The sequence below is a fragment of the Notothenia coriiceps genome, unplaced genomic scaffold (genome assembly GCF_000735185.1).
Source record: "Notothenia coriiceps isolate Sejong01 unplaced genomic scaffold, NC01 NC01_scaffold00013590, whole genome shotgun sequence".
Lineage (NCBI taxonomy): Eukaryota > Metazoa > Chordata > Actinopteri > Perciformes > Nototheniidae > Notothenia > Notothenia coriiceps.
The window spans coordinates 65,963-78,792 of record NW_011346291.1 but is presented as its reverse complement, the minus strand read 5'-3'; positions in this window follow the sequence as shown (position 1 = coordinate 78,792).

Genomic DNA, 12,830 nt, shown 5'->3' with positions numbered 1-12,830 from the left:
TTTTAAGGACACTTCAAATTGTCGCATATCCCTGCAGAGGCACCCTCAGTAATGTTTAAGCTAGGAGGTATAACATGACAAATGTAGGATTTAGAGTCTAATAGTGTAGATAATACATACAATTGTATCGCAAAGGGATTTTAGGATGCAATTTCTTTCATTGGACAATCTCAGACAAATGAAATATCTTTACAGGCTTGGTAAAAGTTATCACAAAACGTACTCAAAAATAATAGTCACTAACTATTGAAATATGTTTATAGCAGAACTATGATGACAGTTAAGTAAAATATCAATAAACAATGTAGTTTTAAATTCAACACTATTAAAGAAGCTCTGCACTCAGACACTAGTTCCTCCTGTTATCTCGTCAGTCCTTGAGAATATTAGTGCAAACTTAACAAATAATATCGTTACAGTTAAAACAATGTGCTTTGAGGCAGAAGTTATGGCTAATTATTATTTTCATTAATGTTCCCTTTTGAAAAGTTTTGAATCACGATGTTGAGGCATTTCCTAGACACATACAGAAGTATTCTCTATTTAATTGGATTATGAATAACTTTTTGAGGTGTTTTTTCCCATCATGGGACACATGACACAAAGACAGTGTGCCCATGTAGATGTACCCAATGTGTAAAAATCCCTCATTACATGTCTGGTCAATGTTCTCAACCACACTGAACCCTAATGTCTGAATCTGGTCAGTCCACCCCTTCACACATCATCAGAGCTTCTTGAAAAAGACGTAAGTAAAGAGTACCAATACGCCTGTGGACAGAAGTCCAATCACACACTGGTGGATGGTGATGATGTCCTCCAGGGCGTGGATGCGCTCCTCCATGGCGTTGGTGTGAATGTAGTCATAAATGGAGGCCCCGATGCTCCAAATCCCCCATACAGCATCCACCAACGCTTTCATGGTGGGAGAAACCATCGTGAGGGGCGCCCGTATCCGCCACCACTGCACTGCATGGAGAGTGAGGAGAGAGCACTGTGTGGGCACACTAATATCCACCAAAATACACATCAAACATGAACAGACCATGTGATCCTGAGTGACTCCATCCGAGAAGATTATAAAAAATAGTAAAATAAAGAGACCGTGTGAATAGTTAAACTTCTGATCAACAAACCATCTTTACACCAATGCACTCTTTTTCTAAGAAACATTTTTTGAAGTATTCAACTTTTAATCAAGGTGAGTGTTTCTCTTTGATGCTTTTTTAAAGTTCTACTTCACTAAATTGCAGAGGCACGTATTGCACTTTTTATTCCACTTGATTTATTTTACATGTACAGTTATATATATCTGCACATGTGAATTTAATTAAAAAAGTGTATTCTGAGTATAAAATAAAAGAAAGAGATAAGATAGTAGTACTTTATTGATCCCAATTTGGGACATTTTTGTGTTGCAGGAGCATAAAGACATGGCATTGTGCAATACAAATGAAAAGACTAGAAATAAACAAGAAAGTAGAAAATATACATGTTGAATTTACAAATTAACAAGATATAAAGCAAGTTATTATATTCACATAAGTATGTGAGAGATGGAATATTAAATATTAAGCTGAATATATGTATGTAAAATGTACAGTGTGATTTTAAGTCCAAGAGAAACTATACATTAGAACTTTCTCAGGCTATAAAGTAAATGTACTTCAAGTTGTTGCACTAATATTCAATAGATTTAACACTGAAAGCGGTAATTCTCTTTATAATGTCAGTGCGTTATGTTGACAGTAAAACAAACAAGATTGATTGCTTGTAATGTGTAGTCTTTATCTGCTTTAGCAACTGAGTCTTTCTGCCTTAAACGCAAAGGGGTCTTTACATACGTCTCCCTCTATCTCTGCACCAGTAAACTGACTACTGGCCCAGTACTAAACTAGTTTCACGTGATCTGACATGAGATTAGAACATATAATAACAAGACGAGGATTGTGTATAGCCTGTATGCGATGTCATTCATTTACAGAGAGAGACTCACCGCCGGGTGTCAGATGTTAATGTGATGGTGAAGACGATGAAGAAGATCCGCCCTGCTGCTGCCGGAGTGATGACACGATGCGATGTTTAGGAGAAGCCGGGTGTGTTCCTGTCAGGTCGCCTCCAGAGTCGGACATTGCTGTTTGACGTCGAATCAAACACTTCGCTTCCGGTCAAACCTTTTAAAATACGATTCATCTATTTCCCAAGCAGTGAGACGATATTTTAGTAACAAAATGTGGCCAAATGCATATAAAAAGAACACGAAAGAAGGAGTGTGACAGAAAAAAAGGTTACATCTGCAACTCGGGTAAACAATTCAGGACAAAAGTTTCAGGTCTTTCAACAACCAATTTCCGGTATTATTGTGGGCTTGTCTAAATTAAGCAGCTGACTCAAACCATTAACCATATGATAGCGTACGTAACCAACTGAAAGTGAAGCATGACACCGAGAAACAAAATTATATTGTAATAGAATGCAACATGTAAAAGTATGATAGCAAATAAAAAATACTAAAAACAATGAGATAGAAATACATTATATCCCGTTAGATAACAATATAGTTAAAAACACAACAATACAAGATGACATGATACCATAAAGACTATACAAAACATAATATTATATTGCAATGCAGTGGTGTAACGTTACTAAGTAGGCTACATTTACTCCTGTACTGTACTTCAGTACAATTTTGAGGGACATTTACTTTACTTGAGTATAACTTTTTGCTACTTTGTACTTCTACTCCACAATACAAATCAGAGATAAATTGTGTACTTTTACTCTACTATATGTATTTAATATATCTTTGGTTACTTCCAGATTTGGATTAATGTTGTGAAATATAAAAACACTTAACGAAGACTTTAGTCACAGCTTGAGTACATTTACAACCCTGCAGTATATAACGTCCTTAAAACTAGCTGCCCCTTTACCAGCACTGATAAACACATTATTTCATCAATAATTATAATCAAAACATAATATAATATATTATAAATGGGCCAATCTGCATAATGAGTATGTATAATTACATTGAGATGCCACTATTGTACTTTAACTTGAGTAACATTTTGAATGAAGGACTTTCCCTTGTTCTAGACTCTGCATTTCTACTTTTATTTAAGTACAAGATCTGAGTAGGCCTACTTCTACTTTATTTAAGTACAAGATCTGATTACTTCTAATTTTATTTAAGTACAATATCTGAGTACTTTTCACACTTCTGAAGCAATGTAAAACGGACTAATGTGAACAAATATTATAGCAAAATTACAATAATGTTTTTATAGAAAACAAGTCCATTCATAACATAAGCAGGATATAATTGTTCCTGTCTTCTCCGTGTGATGAACTCACCGAGTGTTCAAAACGATTCAACTGTCACGCTGTTGTAACCCATGACTTGCATATTTACGTGACAACACTCACGTGAATAAAATTGTGAGTGTCACATGCATGTAATGAAGTGTCATGGCACTTTCCTAACGGCAGGGGTCGCAGCCCACTAACATGTTGTCGGTTCAGGGAGGTAACGTGAGAGGTGTGATGAACCTGGGATGTTTAAAGCCTCCTGAAGCATCGATAAAAGAGGGGAACACCTCGAGAGAGGCGCAGAGGAGCCGCCGGAGACGCAGCTGAGCGCGGCAGAGACCTGCATGAGGACGGGCGAGCCAACACACCGCAGGAATGTGTGCCGTTACAGCCAAACACACATGCTTGGACAATACTCAGTGTATTGCTCTTGGATGTTCTAAAAGTCCTCTTGCAAAATAATTGGACATTCGGGGCCATATTGCTGCTCCCCGACGGGAACCTATAACTGGAGAGGAGCCAGTGACGCGCTGAAAATAACCAGGTTACCACTTTGCACCGGTCCATTTTGGGGAGGGCCCAACACGAGGGCGCAGCACCATATATCAGCTCCTTCCAGCTGTTTGGGAATATCTTGCTCATAAAAGCCAGGCTGCAGCATGGCAGTAGCAACAGCAGGGTCCTTTCTCTCTCCGCGGCTGTCTCTTCCCAGTATGGATATTGGGTGCCTTGCTGGGTGCGCACCGGGGATCTCTCGGGGGGGAATCGAAGAAGATTTTTTTCTTTATATATATATATANCCTTCTTCAGCCTGTCAGGCGGATTTGTTCCCCCCCACGCCTCAAAAGGATAATCTTGCTCAATCTGGGATGCATGCAACACCCAGTGATCAGATATTGCTGGGGTGGCGGTGGTGCTGGAGCTGGCGGTGGATGGACGGTGAAGTTAAACTTCTATTGCAGACGCGATCTCTTTCAATCAGCCAGACAACCAACCAGACAGGCGGCGCTTTTTACGCAAAGTCCCCATATGGCTGCGGGATGCTGACACCTGCACGGATCGCAGGTAACAACAACCGGACAGCATCGCCTGCTCCTGGAGACACTGACAGATCCATTGGTATGTATCGGCACGGGAACGATGCTTAATGACCCTACTAGGCTATTATAACACCCGCATTCCTTTATTACCTCTTCTGGAAGTCAAATTTGGTGGTAGGATATTTAAGACATTTCCAGAATCCATAGATAAGCCTTTGTAGTTTCCTCTACGCCGAGTCCCCAGTGATGGGACTGATGATGACCATGACGATGATGATGATGATGATGATGGTGTGAGTTAGATGCTGGGTCTTTGCGGGCAAGGTGAGTCCTCACTTCGTTCAACTGGCCTACAAAGTCCCAGTTTCTGGCTCATGTAACCACCAAGTTATTGAAAATGCACTTCTGCTTCGTATTAGGAAAATAAATAGGGAACAGATGGGAAGTCTTACGGATAATATAAAAAGGTTTTTTTTTTAAAAGCACACGCACATCTCGGCAGATAAAGTCTCACCAAAAACGCTCGATAAGGTCAGTAAACACACCATTTAATAACTGCTCTATAATGTTTTGTCGGGAATAATATGGCGATACTATCAAAGAACAAAAGGTACAATAATAGTACAATAGGTCATCATGAAGCCACTCATACATGGGCTACCATAGGACCCATTAAAGAGAGCATAGTATACGAACATATCTCTTAATGTCTTAAATGTATGAAAAAAGCTTCAGGCAGTTAACTAATCAAAGAATACAGGAGCAAAAGAGCATTGCATTTGCAAACAGCTGCAGATACTTAACCAAATGTAATGTACATGAAATATTTACTTTTGAATAGCTCAGAGTCAAATGGTGAATGACAATGCTTACTAATGGGCGTAACCTTTAATAAGTAGAAGTTGAACTGTACAGCCTTGTGCAAGAAGCATGCTTCTTCAAAGTCACAAAAACCAGAGGGTGTTTTTATTTGATGCTTACAATGAACAACTTTCACATGACACTTATCTAGAAAGAAAAAAAACGGCCCTGCATTTCTCAGCTGACCTTGTTCTGCTGCACCGTTTCTGAATTGTTTTCCTTTTTCAAATATTTTTTTCAGGCTTTATTCTTCAGCCCAGACATAAATTGAATAGAAATTAGATTAGAAAGAAACCCAAAAAATACAATAAGTTATTGAATTAATCCATCTTCAAAGAGCGCCAAATACAAAACAAATTGGTTACGTTACAGGCAAATTACCCCATTTGAATTTAGTTTAATATAAAGTTTAACCATTTATATTGAAGCTTACAGCTCAAACTTTACACAAACTGCTTGAAATTGATAAAAACACAACTCCATTATGTAGAACACGTGTGTCAAGTGGGGAAGAAGTTGTTTTGGAGGCCTGTTTCTATATCTGTCCGGACTCTAGCATGCCACACATACCTCACTAATGAATTTAGCATCCTGACACTAGATGCTTTATGTAATTAATAGAGCAGAGGGCCAGGGTGGCATCTCCATGCTGCAAGTGACACATAGGTAAGACATTCGCTGAAGCATGAGGTTTTTATTTTAAAAACAGGAGACCTCCGTGATTATTACAACGCACCTTAAACAGTCCTGTAAATGAAACAGACTCCCTTGGCCTCACGGTAGGTGGGAAGTGGTTACATTAATCTTTCTGTCAGTTGTATTTATTTAAACGTTAAAGCCTGATCATAAGTTATTTTGAGGCTGTGTATAACTGATCAGTGGCAACGTATTCGTTTTTACAGACCCGCTACCATTTATTGCTTCTGTAAGAACACTTTGTCGTAACCCCTTAAGTTCTATTACCAATTTAATTATTGTGATTGTAGGCGATATCACACTGCTATCTAACATTACATGTAGAGCATTTTTTAAACATGAAAAACATATCCTATATCATAAATGTACTTAAATCAAGAATAGAGAATAGATGAAAATATTTTCACCTCAGATCGAGATCATCACTGATTCCCTCAAACGTAGCCCACTACTATGACACATCACAGAAAGCAGATAAAGGCACTCCAGCCAAAAGTTCTCCATATATGCTGCAGGAGAGTACGAGCCAGTGTGAGTATGAGAGCTGAGGGCCTAGTAAGGGAGGCTTGGAGGAATGAGCCTGGTTTGAATAAGCATGGCTACGGGGAGCTCTGGGATAGTCACCAAGTGTGCTGATTATAGTTGTGATATTAAACAGTGCTGGCTGCTACTGCCTGCCAAGCCTCTCTCAGTGGCATTTCACGTTGTTTAAAAAGGCCCAATCGGACTCATCTCCCCACTTGCTGCACAGTTGCTTACATTTTTTTTCCCCACCATGGCTGTCTCATATTCTCTCCTCATGCAATTTGTAAGCAGAGTTGTGGACTTACTTTAAGTAGACTTTACCTACATTTTCCTCCAGGTCGTTTTCGGCTCTGGGTCACTGGGTTCACTTAGTTCTCCATTACTACATGTGTTATTGTGAGAATCATATAGAAAACTCTGCTAAGGTAAAAGCTTCTCATTGTGTTTACCTTCTCTGTTAAAGCTCAACTCCTAATGAACACATGGAGAGCTCCTTCTCGGAAATTCTGCTCTGAACTCATTCAACCCCCTTTAAAAACGTCACTGCAAATCCCAATAAAACTCTGCTATTATAAATATACAATTCATAAATACTGGGAGGCGTGCTGGCTTTTTATGAAATATATGACCTGGACCCCCTTAAAAGGTCAAACTTCAGACATTGCGGTCACTCCTGGTTGTTTCATTTCTTCAGCCACGATTGAACAGATACCAAAGCTATGCAACAAATCGCACTCGAGGAGCCAGCGAATGTTGTAGTTTGATCTCAAAAGTCTGGAATGAGACATAGAACAATTATGCTAGAAAGGGAGAGAGGGAGAAAAAGGCAGCAAGAAAAGTGAGGGACTTTTAAGGGCAGCTGTGTTTTATTAACCCAGTCATAATGCCCCTAAAAATCCTTATTGCTCTTGCAATGGTCAACAAATCTCCTGTCGCAACATGTAGAGGATCTGTGAACGGCGTCTGGGGACTTACATTAACAACCTGTCGCGCTGCAAAACCAGGGCACTCGTCAAATGAACTGCATGTATTGGTTGCATTGACTACTTTTAGAGCGGTAACCTTAGTTAGACAAACCATGGAATCGCGCTTATTGAATTGCAGAATACGTGTATGGAAAAGACGCATTCTCCAAGGATTTAATGAAAACGAGCAGTACCAACAGTAACTTTCGTAAAATGTGATATGCTGATGCCTATAAGCACAATGATGAAAATGTTGTTGAGTGTATCTGGAACTGCACTGGCTGAATGTATGTATGTACTAACAATTCCAATGTTTCCCTTTGGCAGACTTATGAATTATGCTGTCATTGTATTTCTGCACAAGTCTTCCTAGTTTAATATTCAGTCAGGGGAGTCAACCCTCCTTATCCTTTTGTATTTTGACATTGCAATCATTGCCAAGGGACAAACTGAAAGAGAGACAGAAAGGAAGATAGACAGCTAGTCTGACAAATAAGACAAGCGGCAAAGGCAGACTATCACAACTCAGAGAGCACACAGTACAGGCCGGTAGAAATACTGGCAGGCAGATGGGTGTATAGACACAGGTAAACCATGAGACATCTTGACAAGACAGCAGGAACGCAGAGAGTTCTAGAAAATGGCATCCAGGCAGACACAGGAAAAGACATGCAGGCAAACACACAGATAGAGAGAGACATCGAGGCAAGCAGGCCGTGGAGGACTGGGATCCAGGCCTGGGTGTGGTGAGGTGGGCTGTGTTGGCTGGAGAGAGGGTGGTGTGGAGTGGAGCTCTCGATATTAGTGAGTGAGTCATCGGAGGGAGGATATTCTGTTGAGTTTCCCAGTGGGACGGCCATTGCTGAAGGAAGAATCCTCTTCACGTCGAGGGAAAGAGAGGGAGAGACAGACGGACGGGGAGTGAGGGAAAGTGCGGACGATGACTCAGGGCCATGAACCACATGGTGATGGAGGAGGGAGGGAGGAATTACTCATCAGAGCATGTGGAATCTCATACGGCTATCACAGGACTGACAGTGTGCTTCCCTCATGGCGGCTGCTCAGCCGCCACCCAGTCGCCATTACTCCCTGAGGCACAAGCTCAACATCAGCCTGGCTTTTTGAACAAGGCGAGCTTTTATCTAAGCTGAATTTTTTTTTTCAGTCTCCTTGTGACTGGCGAGTGCATGTTGAAAATACTGCATCATTTTCTGAAATGTTATTTGAATTTCATCAAAAGCTACAACAGCCGTCCTGATGAGCAATTGTCATTCTTGGTGTAAGAGAATATTTCAAATGATAGGCCAAGTTGAGTAGCAGCTTTAAAGATGATGCCAGCCTAGCTCAGGTTTTATATCAAAAGGTTTAGCATTATAAAGTGTAAATATTGAGGCATTTTGAAAAAGGAGTTGTGCCTGAGAACCTGTCTGCTTTTATTTTTGGTTTTAAATGACAGCAAGTCAGTGCAGGTCTCTCTGCTCTTTCTCCAAATTAGACAATACTGTCAAATTATGTAATCAAAGGACTGTAAATTGTGCTATGGATATGCATCTTCTCTAGATAAAGAACAGAGGGTGGCATTTTAAAGTCCAGTAGCTATTTTTCTTCTTTGTAGCTCGGCTTATAAAACAGCTCTTTCATTGCTGCGTAAATCCATCCTTACAGTGATAAATGTGCCACTTCAGAGCGCCTGACAGGGTTGTATTGAGTGATGACAGGATGGAGAATATAAAAGTGAAAAAGCCACAGGAACGCCGCGCACCACGACTTCTCTGTATCTGCTTGAGACTCGGCAGCTGAACCTGCAGATGTCCTTGGTTGTGAGTGGTGGAGAATTAAGCATTAACACATAGCTCCGTGGTGGAGGGGGAAGTTTGTGTAACTGCAAACATGTGCACTCAACTCTACTTTATGTGTGTCCTGTACACCTGCTACAAAGATCTTTTACTCTAACTCTTGATTAGGCCTGCCCTAAAAACTAATTTTGTAGGACAATATAATAACCCCAAATTCCAAGAATATTTAAAAATATAATATCCTAAATAAATAAACAATGAAAAACCACACAACCAAAACAATAAATAAAAAGGCTCCGTTATCAAAAATGTGCAATGTCTTTGGAATGCCTACGTTTTATAATGGTAAGGAAAACCTGCCAATATGAGGTCAGAAAAAGGGTCGATGCCTTTGTTTATATTTATTAAAAAAAGTCAATAACTTAATGGTTTTGACAGGTTTAATTCAAATTGTTCATATTCAGCATAAGAAGTTGGTGATGAGTACACCATGGCGGCATGACTCAACAGGCAGAAGGGGCACGCCTATAAGACTAGTTTAGCCCCCCTCTGCTTACCAGAGGCGGCTCAGTCCCAGATCTCTGTCTAACACAGGCTGCATGAGGGTGTGGGCTGACAGAGCTCCAACACCAAAAGAACCGCTCAACTCCAGAGCAAACACAGCAGACAAAAGCTAGAGGGCAGAGAGAACTGGAGCGGACCTTCCCTGTGTCAATCCCTCCAACAACCGTCTGACTGGATATGGAATATGGACCAGAAACTTGCCGTTTTAAAATGAGCTGTGATGATTTTAAATTTCAGAGGGGACCCGTTCAAAGCGCAACCAAACCGACACATCAAAGATGATTGATTGTTTACTGTAATAAAATGTTTACAAGAGCAGAACGTTGTCAGATATAAAGCCTCTTAATTTTGGCACATTAGAAGTGCCCCATTTTGCGGCATTAAAAATGTAAATACCATAAATTGCCTTCAACTAAGTTAGCATTATCTGATATTTTCACTTGTTTAAAACTGAATGAATCCCTCTTAACTACTTCATGTTTGCTTTTACAAAAAATAAAGTTATTTATATCTACGAAAGATTTGCAGTCAGTTGTTACATTTCTTTGACCAACCGTAATATTATTTTTGGACGTTATGCTACATCTTCTGATGCTACTGTGACTTGTTTAAATAGTTGATTAATTGTGATGTTTCTAAGCAACAGATGTATACATCACTCAGTCTTAACTTTGTAAGATATTACTAAATATTTTATGCAGCAACCACATTTATCTTGCTTGAAACAGCTAATGGTTACACGAAAAAACGTATTATGATATGATAACAGCATCAATAAATAAACTGTGGAGGAAAGAGAGTTGATCCTTTTGAAAAACTCTGGCAGCAGTATACTACAATTGTGAGCAAACATATCAATATGCCTGTTCTCCGCACTGCAGTAAGTTTAGCCTGTAGGTGGACTAAAAGGTCACAACAAACACTGACATGTCTCCCAGGCTTCAGCTATCTTGTAGGTGTAGAAGGCGTGTCTGTCTCTCACACATGTATGCAAACAAGATAAATTGACTCAGGGGTCAGCACTGTGTACACACACACACACTCACTCCTATACTCACTGTTTGCTTTTCATATGGAACGTTTAACTGCTTGCAGGTATTTAACTTTTTCTGCGCCGGCATGCATTCAGAAAGACGGCAGCAGGGCTTTTTCTTCCACTGTTTGTCTTTGTGATACTGTTTGCATATACTCTACGTAAGCCGAGTGTTGATGTGAAAGTATTAGAGCTATAGTATGAGGAGAAATAGTTTATAGGTTCTCCCCTGCCTGAGCTTTAGCTTGAGTTCATCCACAAATATTTTTGAAAAGTCATTCCTCTTCTCTTCTCTCCTCTCCTCTGCCAACCAGAGAGGGGCACACTGTCAGTTTCCAGTTGTTTTCTGGCTGTTTGGGGTCAACGATGCATGTTGGCAGACCTCATTGGCACTGTCTCTTTGCATTGCTACATTTGTTGGAGGCTGAACTTGGTTTGTCGTTTGTGCGCCCCGATATAAAGTAACAATGAGCTCCGCAGGGCGATTGGCAAATGTGTTTTTGAAACGGCAAAAAACAGTCATGCCATTGTGTGGAGTCAGCGAGTGTGTGTTCACATTTGTGTATGTGCATACGGGGTGAGGAAAAGTGGGTGTTTATTTTGGCACTAAGATCCTTTGCCAAAGAAGCGGTTCCGCTACCAAAATTCACCAAATAAACCTGCGGCGGTAAGTGTCTTATCTGTTCATCCTCCTCAGTAGTCAGAATGGAAAGGTAGCCATTTTACTTCCCCTCACCTTCCTCCTTCACAACTTCTGAGCTAAGAGAGCTAATGACGAGCTGTGGTAGGCCTTTACCAGTTTGTTTTTTCCCCAAAAAATAGACAGCAGCCAATACAAGCTGACAATTTCACCAAACTTCTTAAGTATGTAACATGCCTGGCTTACAAGGGAGTGAAATAAACCATTTTTAGCAAATCAGGGGCATGACAGAGCCACATGGTTGCTCTGATCTTTTCTCCTCCCTGCGGTAGCTTATTGTCTGGCTCGAGCCAACATCCTCCCGTCCAGAGGGCCTCTGTGCCAAGCTTGGCTTTGAGGATATTACAAAAAAGAGAAAACCCATCTTCCCAAAAAAAATTCTCCAATACAGAGAAGACATTTTCCGCTTCCATCGAAAGCTGTCAATGGGAGTTATTCAAACTGCCTTGGAAAACATCAGTTGCTGTTTTTTTTAGTCTTCGCCTTCGCAAAATGATTAGTCACGGGACAGCATGATCATAGTTGGCTTTAAGGAGAAAGGGAGATTGTGTGTAAGTGTGCATGGGTTATTATACTTATGATACCCCTAGAGCAGTGGTCCCAAAGTCCCCCTCTTTAGATACATTTTGATACATTTGCTTGAAGACTCTTATAGGATTTATTAGAAACATTGTAATTAATGCATAACTGCAACTTTAGAGTGTGACATCTTGAATAGGGAGGAATAAGTCACTTTTAGGGAGGAGGCCTTAAAACTGACATGTCAGCATGCATTTTTATTGTGCAAATTAAAAAAACGACATGTTTACAGATTTCATGGGAATAAAGACCTTATAACCACGGGCCGCCCAGATTTGGAACCACTGTTCTAGCATTGTATGCAAGTATTATCTGCAGCGCACATGTGCAGCTGAAAAATATCAGCATCTGCTTTGCTTTTCTAACCGTAACCTTTGCAACTGATGTGGACAAGAATAAATTGCCTCTATGTGTGTGTATGTGTGTGTTTGTGTGTTTGGGGAGTATGTCTGGCTTAGTGTTGAATGAAGAGCTTTTTTATGTTCGCATCAGAGCGATCGTTACCACAATGTGACGGGCTGGCCGCGGCGTTCTCAAGCTCAGTAATGTGCATTCTTGGAACTTAAAAAGGCATATTACTGAACTTACTTGGGCATAAATACCCATCTGACTACCAAACTAATATTTTGGAAATATCTTTTGACATCTGCTTCCCAAATATTTAGACTTTTATAACTCAGATTTGGGTTGACTGTTTTTTCTTCCATATCCCTTTTGTATTTTAAAAAAAAATTATTCTTGGCTTTTTTTGTCTTC